The sequence below is a fragment of the Thrips palmi genome, unplaced genomic scaffold (assembly GCF_012932325.1).
Source record: "Thrips palmi isolate BJ-2018 unplaced genomic scaffold, TpBJ-2018v1 HiC_scaffold_7, whole genome shotgun sequence".
NCBI lineage: Eukaryota > Metazoa > Arthropoda > Insecta > Thysanoptera > Thripidae > Thrips > Thrips palmi.
In genome coordinates, this window is record NW_023144634.1 from 6,294,269 (window position 1) to 6,313,740 (window position 19,472).

The 19,472-nt window shown below is 58.5% G+C and overlaps 1 protein-coding gene across 1 annotated transcript in view; it reads left to right on the top strand.

The window, feature by feature from the left end:
• Positions 1–15,531: 15,531 nt before the first annotated feature.
• LOC117652589 (mucin-5AC-like) overlaps positions 15,532–19,472 on the top strand; it is a 49,040-nt gene continuing 45,099 nt past the window's right edge. The window contains exon 1 of the mRNA XM_034397620.1: positions 15,532–15,723. The gene's annotated coding sequence lies outside the window, so the exon portion shown is untranslated. The remainder of the gene's footprint in view (positions 15,724–19,472) is intronic.

Here is a 19,472-nt window from a genome sequence, read left to right on the forward strand (position 1 = left end):
TCGTTGCGCTTTCCCCCAAATCCGGGCAACTGATAAATAAAACATGCAGATAAAACCGCTTTCAGAAAGAAACGCAAACCCGCAAAAAGAGTGGGCATTGTTCGTCGGCGCATCGATGGCGCGGGTCATTATTCAATGAGGCACTTTGACAACGCTACGCTCGCTACGCTCCGCCTGCTTGCGCAACCGTGTCGTTCGGCACGTGATTTACAGAGCGCACGCGCGGGGCGGGGCGGGGCGGGGCGGCACGCCAATCATCGCGAGAGAAGAAACAGCGTCGCGGCTTCTCACTTTCTTCGCGTCGCTTTGCGTCGCTTTGCGTGGATTAGTTTGTTATTGTCGCGTAATGCCGCCGCACTCGTATCGACGTTGAGCGGGCGGCGCCGACGGAGAGAAGGGGGGGGGGGCGGCACTGGCCCGGGGACGCTGACGCTGGAACCCTAACCCCGCATCACGACTTGGCGGGGCATTTCCGATTTCTTTGCCGTGTCTTCGCTGCCTGCAGTGCAGAGCGCTGCAGAGCCCGCCAGCCTGCCCCTCTCCCGCCGTCGCCCTTCCTCTTCTTCGGGCCTTGTGCATTTTCGATCGCGGCGCTGCGACAAGGCGGAGGATTAGTTTTCCGGCCGGGCGCAACGACCCGCGCAGTGTGGGGCCGCTCTGTCTCTCTCGCGCCGTCTCGCCCCCTGGCGGCACTGCGGGGCGCCCTGCGAGTGCGAGAGAGACGGGCGACTCCTCGGGCAGCCTGCTGGAGTCCGCGGAGGCTGCAAGCCCTGCAAGCCGCCAAGCAAGGATGACGTTTTCGGGAGTCAGCCGGTCCGCGGATCAAACAGTGTGTTATCGAACTGGGCCGCAGGGGTCACGGCGAAGGCACGGCGAAGTCCTGGAGTCCTGGGCGAAGCCAGCGCATCTGCACACGTCCGAGCCTCGGCCGCGGAGCGCGAAGCGACTGCCATTGTTTGTTCGTCCATGCACCCACTTTTTTCCGTGCCCCACTGACTGCACCGCGCTGCACCGCGCTGCACTGCCCGGCGCCCCGACGGACGAGCTCGGCCAGTCGGCAGCCGTCGCATCGGGCGTAAGTATAGGTGTGCGATACGGTGCGCCGCGCCACCGACAAATGTCAGGACGAATCGCAGCGCGTTTGACGACGGTGTGGTGCGAAACCCGAGTGACACCTCCCCGCCCCGCCCCGCCCCGCCCCGCCCCACCCCGCCCCGCCCCGCCCCGCCCCGCCAGGGCGCGTCTCGAGCGTTGCCGACAGAGAGTCAATTACGGATCGTGCACGATTCGGGTTGAATATGAAATCGTAGTAAAAAGCCTGCTGGAGGCGAAGCCAGCGAAGCCAGCGAAGTCGCGCACCGTGAAGACACCACTCCGCCGCGCTGCTCCCTGCCCGGCCAGCCCGTTTAAGACTCATCAGGCAAATTGATAGTTAAGCCGCCTCGGAGACTCCAGATCTAGTGACATCTGCGCGGGAACCATAAACGCTGAAAAAAAAATTCCAGACGACGCGACGTTGTTTTGCAACAACACGCGCGGCTTCGCGGCTTTTGTGTGTAATATTTATTTTTTGTGATGATGCATGCAGAGGGATGCAAAGGGTTTAAGGGCCGAGCGCCCTAAAGCGGCCCACGCTGTGATCAATGTTTAGAGCCCTTTGTCCGACACCGTTCGACACACACACGCGTCGCGATGGCGGTGAGGTAACGCGGCGGGTCCTCTTCCTCGGCTCTCTGTCTCTCTCGCACCCCTACGGCCCCACGGGGCCGGCCGCGAGTGCGAGAGAGACAGAGCGACGAAAGCGCTGCTCCGCATCAGTCCGCTGTCCGTTCCGCACCGCACAGCGCGCCGCACACAGCGGGCCGCCCTCTGTCTCTCTCGCACTCGTGGGCGTGCCCGGCGCGGCGTGGGGGTGCGAGAGAGACAGACTGCCCAGCGGGCCGTCGATCTGTCGAGACGACTGTCGATGATGATTGCCGGCCGACCTATTGGACCATTGGACGGGCTGAGCGGGCAGAGCGAGTACGGACCCTCGGGGCCCTAGCGGCCCGTGCCCGGGGCGTCGGGCTAATGCGAGGTGTGTGGCCTTACCTCCCGGCACTCCCACAGTGGGCCAGAAGACCGGTGGAGGCGGCCAAAACTCTAGAAGCGTTTTGAGCTCCAGAGTCGCTAAATGGGACTCGAACCGAACGTGTGTGACCCCACCAATGGATTCCTCGTTCGGAGTGCAATCCATTGATGGGGTCACACGATCGGTTCGAGTCCCATTTAGCGACTCTGGAGCTCAAAACGCGTCTAGAGGTTTGGCCGCCTCCACCGGTCTTCTGGCCCACTGTGACTCCCCTCTGTCCGTCTCCCTCGCACCCACGTGACCGTGCGCGAGACGGGGCGCGACGACGGCGATGTGCGGAGTCAGAGTGCCGCGGGGTCAGCCGTGGAAATGGAACCAGACTGCTTGCCGCTGCGCGCTCGCCGAGCACACCATGCAGGCCGTGCAGGCCGTGCAGCCCCGGTGAACGTTTCCCGGTTGCGCTCTTCGGCGAGGACCAATAAAATTGCACGGATTCAATATTTTTAAAAAGCTTCAAAGATGCAATTTTTTAAAAAATATTGGTTTTTTTTTAAAAAAAGGAAAATAATCATTAACTTAGAGCCCTGGATTGGAGGGAATTTGAGCTTGTGGCAGCCCAGGCAGCAGGCGCTCGGGCACGCGCAGAGCGGTGCAGGGGCTCGGCCAGAGGTTCACATCAAGGCGTCGGACCGTGTGACGCAGGCACGCCCAGGCACGCCAAAGCACGCGCGTGACCCCGCGGCCGCACAAAGACAGCGACATTTTCCCTGGACGGTCCTCGCATATTATAACGCGCCGTCTGCGAGTGTCTGTCTGTGGTGTGTCTGTGTGTGTGCCTGTCCATGTGTGCCCGCGTGTGGCTCCCATATGAAGTCCTTCGCACATGTGTAATAGACAATGCGCTTCTTGGGCGGGACGCGGCGTGGCGCGGCGGGGCGTCACCGCTGTGGCGGTCGGCCCGGCGCGTGCTCCCTGCTGCTCTCTCTCTCTCTCTCTCTCTCTCTCTCTCTCTCTCTCCTCTCCTCCCTCTCTCTCTGTCCCGGCCTGGAACAACAGGGACACACTGACGCGTCCCTTGCGAGGTCCTTGCGTCACTAAGTGCCCGGCGACTGACGCTTCACTTCGGGGCGGCTGCCCTGCCCGCACTGCCACGCCACTGCCACGCCACTGCCAGTGATGAAAGTGGCGATGGACGTCGGCCGAGTGCTCATCTCAATTGTGTGGCCTTCAGCGCGCCCGGCCTGCCCGGCCAAGCCGGTGCGGTGCGAACAAAAGCCTCTTCCTGGCGAGAAGTCAGCAGTTAATTCACCGCACCAGTTTATCTCGTCATCTCTTTTTTTCGGGCGTTGAGCTATTAGCAGAACCATTCGATGAAAAATTTCACGAAAAGAAACCGAAGCCCCAATGACTTTCCACGGTGGGGTGATTGCGAATCCGTGGTGTTTGAACCATCGATCCAACGCTCGGGGATCGACCGCTTTGCCCACGCGGCCACCGGAGCCTCTCGCGAGTGGCGGTGCATTTGACGGTGCACTGGCGGTCCGGGTGGCCCGCGGTGCGATGCGGTGTGATTGCGCCCCAGAGACCGCCGCCCACGCCCAGCCCGCGGCCGACACGAGCCCTTCGGGCCCTCGGAAGAGGCGACGCCCTCTCTCTCTCTCTCTCTCTCTCTCTCTCTCTCTCTCTCTCTCTCTCTCTCTCTCTCTCTCTCTCTCTCTCGCTCCCACGCGGGGCGCCCCGAGAGTGCGACAGAGACAGAGCGACGGAGCGACGCCTCGGAACAGTCTCTGCTACACGCCCTGCACGGCCACGCCCGGCGCATCTCCCCGCTGCAGGTGAAGGTGTTGCATCTCAGCAGCAGACTGCTTCCCCGTCGCTCTGTCTCTCTCGCACCCAAGGGGACGCCCCGTGAGTGCGAGAGAGACTCTTCAGTCGCTGCAGGTGCCGCAGCCTCCCGCCGGAGCTGCGGCTCATCGCTCACGGTTGCCGACACGCCGGTACCGGGTTCGATCCCGGCCAGGGGCGTTATTTCCATTCTCGCTGTTATTGCGATAGCCGTGAACTTACTCGTTGTTTACTGCCGAGCGCTCCTCGCGGTTCCGTCTCGGCCGAAGCTCTTCATTTGTCCGATTCCCTGTTGAAATGTCAGAAGGCCGTGCCTTCCAATTAAACGGCGCGGGGCATTTGTCGAACGCGTAACGTGACCCACTCCGTGCCACTCCGCACCCCGGATGCCGTTGCCTGCATTCCGGCACACTGTGACCGCAGACGACGTGCGCAGCTCGTGTCGTTCGCTGGCCCCAAGTGTCCCGAGACGAGCACGGGTCCCTATTCACACGACAGAAGATACACTTGAAAAAAATGGCGGTCGTAAAACCGCGCGCCGGGGCCGGTACTCGAACCCGAGCCGCCGGTCGTGCTTCCAGAGCGCTTTCAGTGGCCGTTGCACAGTGGATCCACTCGCTTTGACCCATTGAGTGAGCGCTCCGACAAAAGGCCTTTTAGGGGGCTGCGATCGGCCCGTCGGCCCGTCAAAGGGCGACGCGATGACGGGTGTGCTGGGATGAAAACGATTAGCGCAACACACTGCCAAACGGCGCCCGGGAAACGATACGTTACAGAACCGAAGCAGTTTCTTTACATGAGGGAGTGCGCTGTTGTTCCTGACGGCGGCCTTTCGCTCGGAATGGCTTTGCGTGGGAGTGAGAGAGAGAGAGAGAGACGGGTACAGCACGCGCCGTACGAATGCGTTTATTTCTCTGGAACGGGAAGTTTCGAATGAGTCGCTCAGACAAATGCATGTACATGCGCACACATACATGCACGGGCGGTACGGATGTAGATATTCAGCGGATAGGTTTGCCGTCGTGTGCAGCGAGAGACCGCGGAGAGGCCCCTGAGAGGCCCGCCGCGGCCCCGCCCAGGAAGTCGAGGAAGTCGTTCGGCTCAAGGCATCATTGGCTCGAGCGGCGGCAGCCTTTTTCCACATGCGTCTTTTACTGCTTGCTTTGCTAAGCCCGACCAATTTCCATGCATTACAGACGAAACCACCACACGTCAAAATGTTGTGCACGATTTTGGTACGAGACGTCAATGGATTCCTCGTTCGGAGAGCAATCCATCGGTGGGGTCACTCGTTCGTTTCGAGTCTGCAGCTCAAAATCCGTCCGGGATTCTGACCCGCCGCCTTCACCCGGTCTTCTGGCCCACTGTGCGACGTGCATCAGCCTCGCGGTTATTAGCACCTCGTCACTTCGTTGCCACTCGGCTGCAACTCGAGCTGCAACTGCAGCGCGCCAGTCGGCCCCCTTCGCAGAATCCGTCCTGCAGCAGGCAAGGCAAGGCAAGGCATGCTGCCGCCGGCTTGCATGGCACGGCACGGCACGGCACGGCACGGCACGGCACGGCTGCATGACGCGACGCTTCCTCATCATGTCCAACAAGTGATTCGGATCCCCTTGATTACCTTTCCGTGTCATCCCGGGGATGGCTTTCTCGTTGTTGCAAAACAGAGAAGCGCTGCTCGTCCCGGAAAAAAGAAGGCGAAGAACAAAGCCACAATCAGGGCAGAGGGGAACGTCACGCAGACCACCAATTCGATCAATCGAAGTTTTATCGAGATTTTGGCGTCGCGGTGTATAGGACCCCTCTGATTGGCTACGCCCGCCCGCCCGGCTGCACTGCCGGGACCATCCAGACGAAATGTGTCTGATTGTCATCAGGGCATGAGGCTGATGAAGGCGCCCAGGTAATTACAGTGTGGGGCACCGTGACAAATGAAAGTTGGATCGCGCCAAAAATCTGGCGCCAACCAGGGGAGGGGGAAATAGCTTTGAATTTTAGCATACAAACTTTCGAGTGCCACACGAATTTAAATGATTTGCATCCAAGTTTCGAAATGTTTTTCACTGAACCATAGAATTTTCTCGCTGTCATATATTTCCTCCTCTGGTATTATTTCGAGTTTCCGAGAAAGGATTACAAAAGTCCGGCAGATAGGTCCCAAAAGTATTTGTCTGCGAGACGAGGCGGAAGTAGGTTACGCGAGCAAGCGCACATGTGAGTGCTTAGTATGAAGGGTGATCAGGTCGGCAAGACGAATGGCTGTGATTGGTCGGAACAGATCGAGCGGCCCGTGCCTTGCAGTGCCCTGCCTTGCCTGCCCCGCCCGACTGCGGGTCGGGTCGCGTCGCTTCACTCCGCTTCACTCACAGCGCGGCGGCCCGCGCCCACCGCCCTCTGTGACGTATTGATCGCCAATTGATGTATTTTGACTGGGCGCCGTGAATTATGGGGAGAAATTTCAATAATCCATCATGTCGCGCGCGTTTGAGATTTCGCGCTCCGTGGCGCAATCGTGATATAACTGCGAAATCGGAGACGAGCCGGGCGGGCTAACGAGGGAAACACATGCAGGTCGCCGCACCGCGCGCCCCGCGCCAAAAAGCGCTCCCACACGGCCCGCAAAAAGAAGAGCAACGGCAGACTCGAGCAGACTGATGCCGAGAGTCGTTTTCTGTCTCTCTCGTGCTCATGGGGCGTCCCGTAAAGGTGCGAGAGAGACAGAGCGACGGCTCTCGGAATGAGTCCGCTGCTGCAGCATGCTCGGCGCCTCTGACATAAAGACGTCTTTGCAACATTGGCGGCTCCGGGTCGTCCATCCTGGTCCATCGGGGGGACTGCTGGGCGACGGGCCGTGCTGTGTGGCCCGCGTGGCCCGCGTGGCCCACGTCCCGCGGTGTGGGGGTCACTTCACTTTCGCCTGACTCGCATTTGCATATTTTCATGCGCCGCCCTGCGCTGCCCTGCGCTGCCCTGGGTCCGTCCCGTCCTGGCGCCGTCCGGGCGGCGTCGAGCCGCGTGCGAAGGCGACGCCTGGCCCTGGCGGTCAGGTCCGGGGAGGTCCGGGGAGGTCCGGGGAGGTCGCGGGCCTCGCCGCCGCGGAGGCAGCCGCCTGCACAACGCCCTGCAGAGGCCAAAGGTCCAAAGGTCCCTCGGATCGGAAGTCCGTTGCCTCATTGGGCGGGCCAGGCGGCCGGCAGACCGAGAGGCCTTTCCGTCGCGCTGTCTCCCTCGCACTCCCAGGGCGTCCCCCAGAGAGACAGAGCGACGACAGTGACTCTCGGAATCAGCCTGCAAGGCGATGGGCCGCTGTGGCGTCGTCGCGCTGCGTTGGGCGCTGGACGTGGGCGGTCTCGGGAGCACGCCTTCAGGGTGGGAGGCATCTCAATAGGGCGGACTAGACTCCAGGCGGCGTCGGAACAACTTCTTTTCGGGCCCCCAAATCTGCATACACACTACTACACTGCTATGTAAACTCAAGTGCATTGGAATGCGGCACTCTTGTGGGTGGGTACGTGCTTCAAAGTACGTAGACGCATTTGCGTACGCCTGGACGTCATCTCTGATTCAGCGGCCGGTTCAACGACATTTTTCCGGTAAATGCGCGTGGCGGGGGAAGGGGAGGGGAGAGAGAGAGAGAGCACTGCAGACTGCAGCACGCGGGGAATTTGTCGCCGCGGTTTGTCGCCTCTTGCGTCACGCGTTATTTACTTATTGTAACTTTCTCTCTCTGTCTAACCCACGCGCGGCGTCGCAGAGCGTCGCGCTGCCTTTGCTAACGTTTGCTGATTGCTGCGTGCGATACCGTCATCACGCCCTCCCCCGCGTCCCCCGGGTCTCTCTGGTCCTCACTTACGCGCCGTAAAGCCGCGATGATCCATATTCCGCTTTCCGCGTTCAGGAAGCGCAGCGCGCGCACTGTAAAAAGAAGCAGTCGAACGCGAAGCCGAAGGCCTCGGAGAAAGCCCAGTGGGGGCGCGTTGCCGCCGGGCAGTCCACTGCGAGGCGGCCTTGCGCCGACCCTGGCCACCCTGGCGGACACTCGCTGGTTTTGGAGGGAAAATGAAAGCAGCCTCGTAAAGCTGACGGCGACCGTAGCGCTGCCGTGGTGGGAAGCTGGGGTGAGCCTGCCTCGAAAGCCCGGCTTTTAATCACCCGAAAGTAGCGGGGGGTTGGGTCGCCATAACCTAACCCAACCCGACTGGCTGGCTGGACCCAAACAGTGCCAGCTCTCGGTGTGGCACGTAAATGAGGTGGCCGCTCTTTTTGTGCCCCGACCAGCCTGAAAAAGCCGAATGCTCGCTGTCTCTCTCCTTCTCTCGGATCACGCGAGCGGTGCCGTGGTGCGAGGCAGAGCGAGGCGACTGCTGAGAAACAGGCGGGGCCACACACGGCCGCCCCAAGTTCACAGGCGCGCTTTTTTGAGTATTGTTCTCGTTGCGTTGTGATGAAAAGGCGTGAGTGTTTGCCTTGGGGCCGATCAAGGCGAGGCGGCCCTCGTCCTCGCCGTGAGTTATGCCGCGCCGACCCTCGTGACAACGTCACAACGACGAGGACGAACTTTCAGCGACTCTACGGGGAAAAGCACGAGTTCCAGCGAGCGCCTGCGGGGTAGGCAATCCCGTGTGCCTCGGCGCGTGGCAGTGGAGCGGGTTGCCTACCGCCCGATACGCAGGCGCTAACTTCAGACCACGGTTGCAAGTCGGCCATGGCGGCGCGTTTTTACGTACTCGAATTGTAAAGTCCGTGCCCGATAACTTCCGACTGGCCCAGTGGGTGGGCGGCAGAGGCTGCTCCGCTGTACGGCACACGTCGGGCGCCCTGGGCTGGGCCCGCCAGGCCCGCCATGCCAGGCCATGCACACCGCGGCGGCACGTGCTGATTGAGCCATCAGTAAGTTGTTTGTTCTTGCACACAATTACTCCGTCATTACCCTCATTACAAGGCGTGCTTGGGGCTGCGTCCGCGGCGCCCTCCCGCCCCGCCGAGGGGACTGGGAGGGCCGCGCCGCCGCGCCTCGGACGCCACCGGGACCGAGGAATTGGGCCCGGCTTCGATACACTGCTTAATTATCATTTTTTGTTTCGCTTTTGCTTCATCTCTTGCGAGAGACGCTCCTCGTCGCGACATCTGCAAGTACAAGCCAGCTGAGTCGCCGCGAGCGAGCTATGCTAGTTTTTTTTTCACTGGGGGGATTTCTGGACAGCGAAAAGGACAGTGCCAATCGCACTGCCGAAAAAGAAAATTTCAATCCTCGCGTTATTTTGAAAGTGGCTTACCTGCTCACAGACACGGAACCAATAATCCCCAGGAAATATTTGTCCGAGCTGAAGCTGCCCGGTCATCGTAACTCGTGCAAAAAGAAAAGCCCCGATTCATAAGTTCTGGTATTGTACGCGCCGCAGCTTCCTCCCTGGGCTATCCTCTGTCCCGTATCTCAGCCCGACTTTTGTTGCCCGGCCCGGGGCAAGCCGTCCTGTCCCTCTCGCACCGATGGGGCGTCCCGCAGCTATGAGAGAGAGAGAGAGAGAGAGAGAGAGAGAGAGAGAGAGAGAGAGAGAGAGAGAGAGAGAGAGAGAGAGAGAGAGAGAGAGAGAGAGAGAGAGTCCGGAATCACTCTTCAGAGCGCGCTGGCAAAGCCCGCGTCAAATAATGCAATGCCACGTTACTGTCGGCATAATCGAAGCGCAGGGAAAGCTTTGGCGCTCGCCATTTACTTACACGTTCACCGCGTGGCCAAATCCGCTAAGGGGAGCTCCCTCTGGGCATGTTGCAGTCAGTGCAATCCGCTGCCCGGCAGTCGAAACAAGGCGCCTTCTTACTCCTCAGCCTGCCTCCAGCAGACAAGAAACATTCTCTGTGAAACAGACAACAGAGAAATATCCGTTTTTGATGTTGAATATTGGCTGAGTTACTACGACCAAACGACAAAATATGAACGCTAACTTTTTCCACAACAAAATGCACCAATATCATTTGACCGGTTTAAATTAGACCGACATGACAGTCATGCAGTCAGCTCCCAACAATTTTTTTTACAAACTTTTTTGACCGAAATTTACGGCCGTGTTACCATATTACGTTACAGCCGGAACGCCCCGCGGATATACCACCGCCACACCCCGCCCCGCCCCGCCCCGCCCCGCCCACTCGCGGTACACGGAGACGCGTCGTGGGGGCGCGGTGGGGCGGGGTGGGTGGGAGTCTCCGGAACAAATCGGAATCGGCTTTTATGACGATTCGTGCATCGTGTCGTGTAGCATCTGCAGCTTCTGCTGGGTGAGAGTCCCCCTCCCCTCCCCCTCCCCCCGCAACGTGACGCCGGCACTTTCACGCCTGGTGCGGGCTGGGGCGGGGCGGGGCGGGGCGGGACGCCCCGGAGGCGGACGCGGATCCGCGCGACGCAGCAGACTATTGGCCCGTGGAGACAATACAGGAAGCAAGCAACAAGTTGCACAGCAAGGTCGCTCACCGGGCCGCGGGGTCGCGCGCTCGGCGTAAGCGGTAGCGTCATCGCAGTAACAGTGTGGGCGGATCGGACGCCCCCACCCGAAGGCAACGGCTTGGAGTTCGAATACCCATTCCCTCTAGGTTTTTTTTTAAGTGTCAGTCCTCGACTGTTTGAATTTTTTCTCGTTTCGCGTGTAACATTCCACCTGCTGACACTCTCAAATAACAGCGCGACGCCAACAAGGGCCGCCGCTGCGTTAAATGCGTTTACTGCGCGGCTGCTCTGGCGAAAGAAGTAAGTGCAGCGCGGTGCAGCGCGGTGCAGTGGGGTGTCTAGACGACTGCCTCTGCTTCGCCCTCTATTATCACGCGCGACTCGCGGCTCTAATCTGTGGCATTAGTTGAGAAAAATAATGTCACCCGAAGCTCGAAGCTCGAAGCGAAGCGCCCGCAGGTCGCAATTTACTCGACGCACAGCCCCATGCGCGGCGGGCCGTTGGCGGGCCGCTTTCAAACGGTCGCCCCGTCCCTCTCGCACCCCCAGGGGATGCCCCGCGAGTGCGACAGAGAGGGGTGACCGTCGGGCGCATTCAAACAACGTGGTGGCGTGGTATTTGGACTAACGATACGTGGCTAATAACCGGGCCGGAGAGACAAAGGCTGTGCAATCATCAGTCTAGACGTTGTGACATTGGACGGCCTGGCCGGCCTGGCCCAGCACACCTGGAATGGTCATGATCCCTCCGGTCACGTGGTCGTGGTCACCGCCAAGCCGCCGCCCTATACTTGTGTATCGGCGGCTGATTGCAGAGGCCATTGTCATGAGCCTTTCGACAGGGACCGACGGGGACCGACGGGGATGGCACGGACCGCGGCGCGGCGGCCTGACCTACATCTATTTCAGTTCAGCCCGCTTCTAACAAGCTTCGCGGTGGATGAGGCCACGCTAGATGCGTTTCGGCAACGCATCCGTAATCAAGAAATGAATGCCCTTGATCACCAAAGCTGATAAGCAGCTCCCCTGACTATTTCCGTTGATTTAATTCATGCCGGAGCGCTTACCGCGGACCAGGTGCCCGAAGAGGATAGATTCTCGAAGTGTCGTCTGCAGACCCACCACGCCATAGACAAGCCGTCGGACGAGAATGTAAGTACACTAGGACCGCCAACACCGAGAGAGCCATCCACGGTATCGTTGTTTGCACCACTGAACAGCTCATTTACCCATGATGACTGCGCGCGTAACCGCGGCTGCTGACTACTCCGCGTCCGACGAGCGTCGCCGTCCCCCGTCCCACGATCCCGATCCAATCGCTTACTTTTCTCATCTCCGTGGCGTAATATCGGTTTGCACTGCTGAATTGGAGGCAGGCCGACATGAGTCTCGGACAGGTCGGAGACCGTCGGAGACACATTATGTCGCTAGTCTTGCACAAGGACGCCCCGTCCGTCCTGGACGGTCTGGACATCGCCGGCGCGGCCTGCATGGCCTCCTTGTCGCGGCCTTTGCAGTGCTCGCTCCGTCCCTCTCGCACCGAGGGGCGTGCCGTGGGGGTGCGAGAGAGGCAGAACGACCAGAGCTCGAAGCAGGTCCAACGGCTCGTAAACTTGGGAGTTGAGGGCACCGCGTGAACGGCGAGCGAGCGGCAGGGTGAACCGAATCGGTTATTCAATTTGAGAAAAAACTTACTCTATGCACCGTGGCGGTGTAGCTTTCTCCGGGTGTCGAGTATGGTCTCTTAAAATCTGCTGCCCTTTCTTGCAGGCCCTTCTATGCATAGAGGCGTCGTCGCCTTGAGAGACTGGACTGCCGGGAGTCCCGTCAGCGTTCCGCGTGGCACGGCGCGGCACGGCGCGGCACGGCGTGGCACGACACGGCGCCGCTTCCACAGAGCGACTTAACACAGAGATTACCGGCCACTAAGCTGGTGGCACTGGTGCGTGCGATCATCGCTCCGACTCCCCGTTACGAATCGTTACGCAAGGCTGTGTAAACGGCTCGGATCACCCTCGAACAATACAAGAGCGTTCGGCACGTATAGTTAGCAATGGCGGCGAAGGCCGCGTTTCGCAAAAAGGCTCTGAGAAAGGGGTGAGGAAAGTGAAAGATGCTTCGTTTCCACGCGGCCAGCGCGGCCCGCCCACGGCGCTCTCGTAGCACTTTGCAAACGACGCATTGAATTTACAGGAATGGGGGGACCATCCTAAAGCGGGGCGTAAGACATTGCGCTAAAAAATTAGATCAATTTCTTCGCTTTTAAAACTTATGTTTGTGGTGAATACAAACAAGGCATTTGTAACTTGGCGGCTTGACTGAATCCGTCATCTCACCACCCACTGTAAAGCAGTGGCCGGTCGAATTAGCGACAGCGCCACGCGCCAGTAGTAAGCACGCCCCACACTCCCGCGCCGACCGCAGACACCCCGGCCGTCCGGGCCCACCACGCTGCAGGACCGCAGGCTCCCACCGCCTCGCCAGGATGGCCACGAAAATGGCCGGATCTTACGGCAATGGCGCGGCCAGGACGCCCAGGACGGCCAGCGGCAAGCTGGAAACACGTGTGAGAATAATCGGAAGTGTTACACCGCCCTGCGCCGGGTAATGTCGGTGAAAAGGCGATGCTTTGGCGATGCCGCTGCGGTCCACCGGGCTTCCTCAGCACTTTGGCGGTGCACCGACCACGGCCAACACCACCGTGGTCTCATAGGCATCCACCGACCATGAAACATGAGGAGAACTCGCGGGTGAAACAAAATGGGCGGCCTATTCATGGCCACCCGCCACTATGGACGTCGCATACTACTGCCGCGTTCTGAATTTTTCAAGGCGTCTTGGCGCTTCATGCGGGGAAGTAGGCGCCACGGCCAAGATCGCCGTGTGCACTTCTCCGTGGCGCCTCCCGTGCCGCTTCACCACCCCGACGATTGTCTTGTCCGTCGCGATGACCCTTGGCGACGTCACGCCCTCCGACCGGTCTTACTCGCCGGACTCTTTACGTCGCACCGCATTTTTAGTTTCGGTTTTCACGTCACGTTTGAAGAGGGCGCGGCGATCTACGGCACTCGGCAAATGTCACACACACAGACACACACCTGTTGGAAAAGCCCTGCGAGACTATGATGTGCCGTGGTGGCGGAGAATAGTCATTGTCAGGCACGCCTTTGTATGAAGACCGTGTCTGCATCCTGAGTGTGACTTGTAAGCTAATTGGCGTGACGGCTGCACCGTGATTGGGGGACGGGCGGCACGAAGGACCTTTTTTATTGCCGCTATCCGGACATCTTTAGTCACTGATTAGAGTTGAGCTTTGTCTTTCGCTGGCGAGTGCACGGGCATGCCGCGTGTCTCGTCCGAACGCAGCAATATTTCGGCAACGCCGCGTTGCTCCAAAACATTGCGCGGTGTAATCGCTGATGCCGCCGTGACCTCGAGGGGACGTCGAAGCGCGGCGGGCCCAGGCGAATTAATGCACGTGCACTGCTAGAAAAAGGACATTTCGACTAAAAGCATGTTTCACCTGAGCTGAATTCCGTTTTTCATTTGGACGGTCGTCGAGAGCACTCCGATTCCGGGCTCTACACCTTTCCCCCTCTCCCTGAGCGGTCGTCGAGCAGATCTCCGGTTCCCCGTTCGAATCCTGCACGCCGCGGCCGGGAGGCGAGACATCGCCGTCTCCGTCGCTCCGGACGTCGGCCCGCCGACGGGGCAGAGTGCAACAGAGACAGCCGCGGTACCTGCTATCGATCCGCGTGTGGGGGCGCCCTCTTACGTGCGCGTTCACATCGTGAGTGTGTGTGTGTGTGTGCGTGTTCTCCCTTTTGTCGAGGCAGCGCGATGCAGGCCGAGTGTGTCGTAGGAGGATTCGCGCTGCGAGGAGGAAGGGAACACCTGGCGGAGCGGCACGCACGGGAAGGCAGGAAATGCAAAGTGTTTCTTTTTTAAAAAAAGGTAATTTAAGTGGATCATTGTAGGAAGTCCAGACCCTAACACACAATAAAATCATTAGAAAACACTTGTAAGGTGTCACAGGTCTGTAATTTGTGGTCAACTCAAAGGAACGTAATCTCACACCAATAGCACCCACGTTTTGGTGTGTTGCATGGCTATGCGAGCAAAGCTGCGTCGGATACTCCCACACCCTGTAGTTTTCGATTACGATGGATCCCACGGATTACTCTTCCTCCTTCCCGACCTACGCACAGTGCACAGTGATCATCACCCTCCAAATATCGCCATACTCGCGTCATGTCGCGTCGAACGACGGTCTTCACCGCACAGGAAAAAATCACAACTTTTTTTCCCGATCCGAATCACAATAAAACCTACAATAAACTTTGATTACGTTCCTGCTTCCTTCATTTGTCGAGGCTCACGCAACTCGTTGTTACTACTTCGGAGCGCCGAAGGATTCTTGCTTTATTGCGGGCGAATCTCTGGGGCGCGATCTGGACTGCCATACTGCCATACGCGACGGAAGTGGTGGGGGGGGGGGCCTCTCCGTGTTACGTGCGGTGCGATCCGCGATACTGAACCCTAAAAGGTCCCGTCATTCTGGGAACGTGTCGGGGCTTTAATTAGGTAGCCAAGCCCAATATGCTTCTGCAGGGCGATGCCCGGCGATGGCTTACAGTGCCGTGGAGAGTGCAGCACAGCGGAAGGGAAGGCAGAGTCTGGAAGACTGTGTTAGGCCCTGTTAGTAAAGTTTTATTGAAATTGACTGAAATTTCATTGGTTTTCGTAGTGATGTCTCTGCAAAAAAAAATAATTACCCGACAGTGAACTGTTAATAATCTTTTTCAGGTCCCGGAGCTGGAGATCTTCATACCCAGCGTCGGCACGCCCTGCCCTCGCACTCCGGCCGGCATGTCGCTCCCGAGCACACACCGGTCGCGGGTTACGCGTCGCGACACCGCCAAATTCAGTGGGCAGTCCCCGGCCGACTGACCCCGCCGCCCCCGCGCTGACCCCTGACCCCCTGCGGGGCCCTGGCGGGGCCCTGGACCGTAGCATCTCCGCCGCTGGAGGGAGGCCTGCGCCGCGCCCCACCGCGCTGCGCCTTGCGTCGGGTCGGGTCCTGGAGCGGTCCTGGAGCTGGAGGGGGGCCGGCTGGAGGCGCCTCAGGACCGCGGCACGCTGCCTGTATCAGTAGTGCAGTCGGCCCCGGTGAAGCGCGTTCCCCATTGGATTAACCCACCACCGTGCCTGGCCCGGCGTGGAGTGCGGAGTGGAGTGCCGAGTGACCAAGTGCTCAGTGTGCGAGTGTGTGAGTGTGTGTATGTGTGCCGTGTCGTGGGTGGGTCTGGGATTTTGAGGCCCGCCCGCGTTGGATCGTACGCGAGCGTCACGGCGGAAGCAAGAGGTGAGTTTCAAATTTTGTAAAGTCAGCATTTTTTTTTAATGGACAAATTTTTTAAGATGGACAAATATTTTTAAGATAGACAATTTTTTTTTACATGGACAAATTTTTTAAAATTTAATTTTCCTTTGGGCAGTGTTTTCTTTTTAAATTTTAGTCGTAACTTTCGATATTTTTTAAAGCACCAGCAGGTTCGATTTTTGTCCCGTTACACCAGGACTCCTAAATATGTATTAATGAGGATGCAAGGGGGAGACGGCGCTCTTAATGCCACATGTCTCGCCCTTATTGGGGCTCGGATTGCTCCAGAGAAAAAGGGCGTCGCGGCTGGCCTTTGGCGGAATTCTGTGTCTCGTCCAGCTTGACCGCCACTTACCCGGCGCGGCCCGCTCGCTAACTGCCGTCCTCGCCGCGGCCGGCCCGCCGAGTGGGCCGCCTCGGAGGGGTGTTTAGCTCTTTAGGGGAGGATGCAAAATGCGGAGCAAAACACCGTGCGCAAACACTTCAAAAACTACTGCAGGTGAAAAATTACGCCCTTTTAAGAAAGTCACGGTTAAAATTTAAAGAAGAAAAAAAAAACAATGTTTGTGTTCAAAAAATATCTGTCGAAAAAATGGTTGACCAGCTCTGCAGCCCAGATTTTGGAAAAAATAATTTCGGGCTTATGTGGGTGTAAACTGAAGGGACACCCCTCTTGTACTTATTGAATCAGGCGAGCCTTTCGTTGTGTGGGGGTGAACTCCGCCCGACTCTGTCTTCGCGGATAATCGGTAAACTCTGTCATTGCCGCGGTCTCGAGGGAGTGTCGTTTGGTTCTGGGTGGTTGCGTGTGGCGAACACCTCGCTCTGCTCATCGGCCGATCGACCTCATCACCATACCGCGTCACCTAATCTCGCCGATACATATTCATCGCGGCGAAGGTGAAGCCGTCCACAATTATGTAGCTTTTATGGACACACGAGCAGTCCGTCATGTCTTCATCGCAGCGAGCATTAGCGCTGTTTCATCGCTGCCTCCGCGTAAATCTCCCAGCTCCCTCGTAAAGGAGCCGCTCTTGTTTGTCGATGCGCGGGAATGTTATTGCTTAGCGGTATAACGTGAACTACTGGACCCACCGCGACGGTGTGCAGTCACAGGGTGAGGGTGCTTCAGCCGGAGGGCCTGATATGACTGAATAAATACTTTCGTGCTTTAACCAAAGTTTTGGCAGTGTTTGTTCTTTTGCGTGTCCGGCTGTCCGTTGGCTATCCGCGCTAAAAGCCTCGCGCTTTGATCCCTGCGGGGCCAAGGCGGCCAAGGCGGCCGGGCAAGGCGGCCAGGCGGCGGAGGCAGGGCTCGTGATCAGCGCGTCCCTCGCGGACTCATACGATGCGGCCGTGGCGGCGGCAAGGCAGCGCCCTCTAGTGGGTAAAACAGGAAACAGACACGTTAGCAAATCGCCTGGCGCCGCCTTGCGCCTCTCGGACGTGGCGCAATGGTGAACCGATGGCGCGCAGAGGCGCGCGGGTCCAGCCGGGTCCAGCCGCCGGGTCTCGCCGGACAACAGCGCGATCCGCGACCACCAATAATTGGGACGTTCTCTCGGATCGATTTGCTCGATTGACTGCCTCCGATCGGCCTCGTCAATTTCGGGGCTGTTGGACTACCGGCGGCTGCGCTCCGCTATCATCACGCAAACTGGCGCTGCTTTCTCCGGGTGCAGGCCGGTACAGCCGGGCCCGAAAGTGTTCGGAACGAAAATGACAGCGCGGTCCGCCGGCCTGTCCCCGCGCGGGGACCGCCGCCATTTCCATATTCGTGTAACAAGGCCGGTAGCGCGTCAGCGCGCGTCAGTCCCACCATCTCATTATATGGTAATGGCGACCAGAAAGGCCAACGAAGGACCGCATTCATTGGCCACCGCCAGCCAGCCAGGCCGCTGCGGATTCCCGAAAAATGGCGGAATATAATGTGTGAGATTGAAATCTGCGCACCCACGGATGGGAACCCCTCGGGGCAAGCCTCGGGGCAAGCCTCGGGGCCAGCCCCGGGCCACCCGGTGGTGGTGACGGAGGCCTATAGTTTTGCGGTGCAGCTTCCGTAACACACTATTATTTTCTCGCCGCGTATGCGCTGCACTCGAACTTCCCTTTTTAGCAACGCGTGCTTAGTTAATTTAATTTTTAATCAGCGTTCGTTTCGCTCGGAAGAGTCTAAAATCAAAATTTAATTTGCCCTAGTCACAACGTCTTGAAAATAGGTGGAAAATTGTTTTCATTTTTTGTGCAGTTATGATACTTTTTTTCTGTTGTTGTTGTTTCGGTTTGTTGCATGCAGCGCGAACGAAGGGGCGACACCTTTAATCTGTTTCCTCCTCCACCAATTCTCGTGTGGCTAAGCACGTTGTTTCTCTGGCTGCGGCGGCTCGCGCGGCATCGGTTACCGAACTCGCCGGTCATGTCGCTATCCGCGGCGTCGGCGGAGTCGGCGGTGTCGGCGGAGTCGGCGGTGTCACGGTAGCGCGGGCCGAGCGAACCGCCCGGCCGCTTGGCAGTGTAGCTGGCCGGTACGGTGTCGGTCTGGCCGTCGGGGCGGGGGTGGCGCGGCCATGGCGGAGCTGCTCTGGCGATTCTTCGATGTTCACGGGCTCGGACGGGCACCGCTAACCGGAAGTAGGGGAACTGACCGCGGGGAACTTCCGGCCCGGTGTGCTGGCTGGCCGGGCTGATCCCCGGCCACGGAAACACCTTATCAGGGGGTAACCAGGCTTGAGATGAGGCAGTGGTCCTTGTTACCAGGGCAGCGCGGTGCGGCCCTCGCCGGCCCTCCGTCACAGTGTCGCGGCGTCGCGCTGTCGCCGCCACTCGTCACACGCCTGTCATGCGCACCGCCAGCCACTCTCCGGACGATACAAATCTTGCCGCCTTGTTCAGAAAGTTGCTCCCAACCAAAATAAAAAAAGAAGTCAAGCCAAAGGTGTCATTGATTTTGGTTTGCAAGTTTGAATCTAAAATCGTCACAGTTTTAAAACTTCGTAAACAGAGAAAAAAAAATTTAATTGAGCAACCTTTTAAGTCCTCAACATGACAAGGAAAATGAAACTATAACCATCAAATATGGTAGATTTTTTAAATGTATTTCTGAGAGTGTAGTATTCCGGAGAGATGGCGTTCGGGTGTCCCCGTCGTCGCGTAGAGCACAAAGTGCGGCAGTGTGAGTGCGTCTGTGTGCCAAGGTCAGGCGTGCACGGCACGCACGCAGAGAAAGAGAGACGAAGAAACGGCAGCGGAGAGAGGGAGAAAAAAGGTTAAAATATTATATTATGAAAGACTGCGGTGATTACGAGAGAGAGCATGCACTGTGTGTGGGAGAGGCGTGCGGAGCGAGAAGGAAGGAGCAACACGGGGTGCAAGGGAAAAACCGAGGTTCGGATCCCACCGAGGAAAGGGACAGACTGAGAGGGTGTGTGTGTGTGTGTTAGTGTGTGTGCATGTATATGTGTGTGTGCGAGGAAGACAGAGACCGACTCTCTCTCCGTCGGTCAGCGTGGGAATATAAGTTGTGGTCACAGCCGTAAGACCGGGGTGATTAAAATAATTATGACGTCAGGTTTGAATAACGCGCGAATTTCATGTGGGTCACGAGCGTTATGCTATTTTTGGCGGGGCTGGCTGGATCGCGGAAAGGGGAGGGGGAGGGGGTCCAGTGAGAACTCGAAAATTAAGCCTCAATCAGTTTTTTTTTGTTACAAAAAAAAATGGTGGTCTCATTC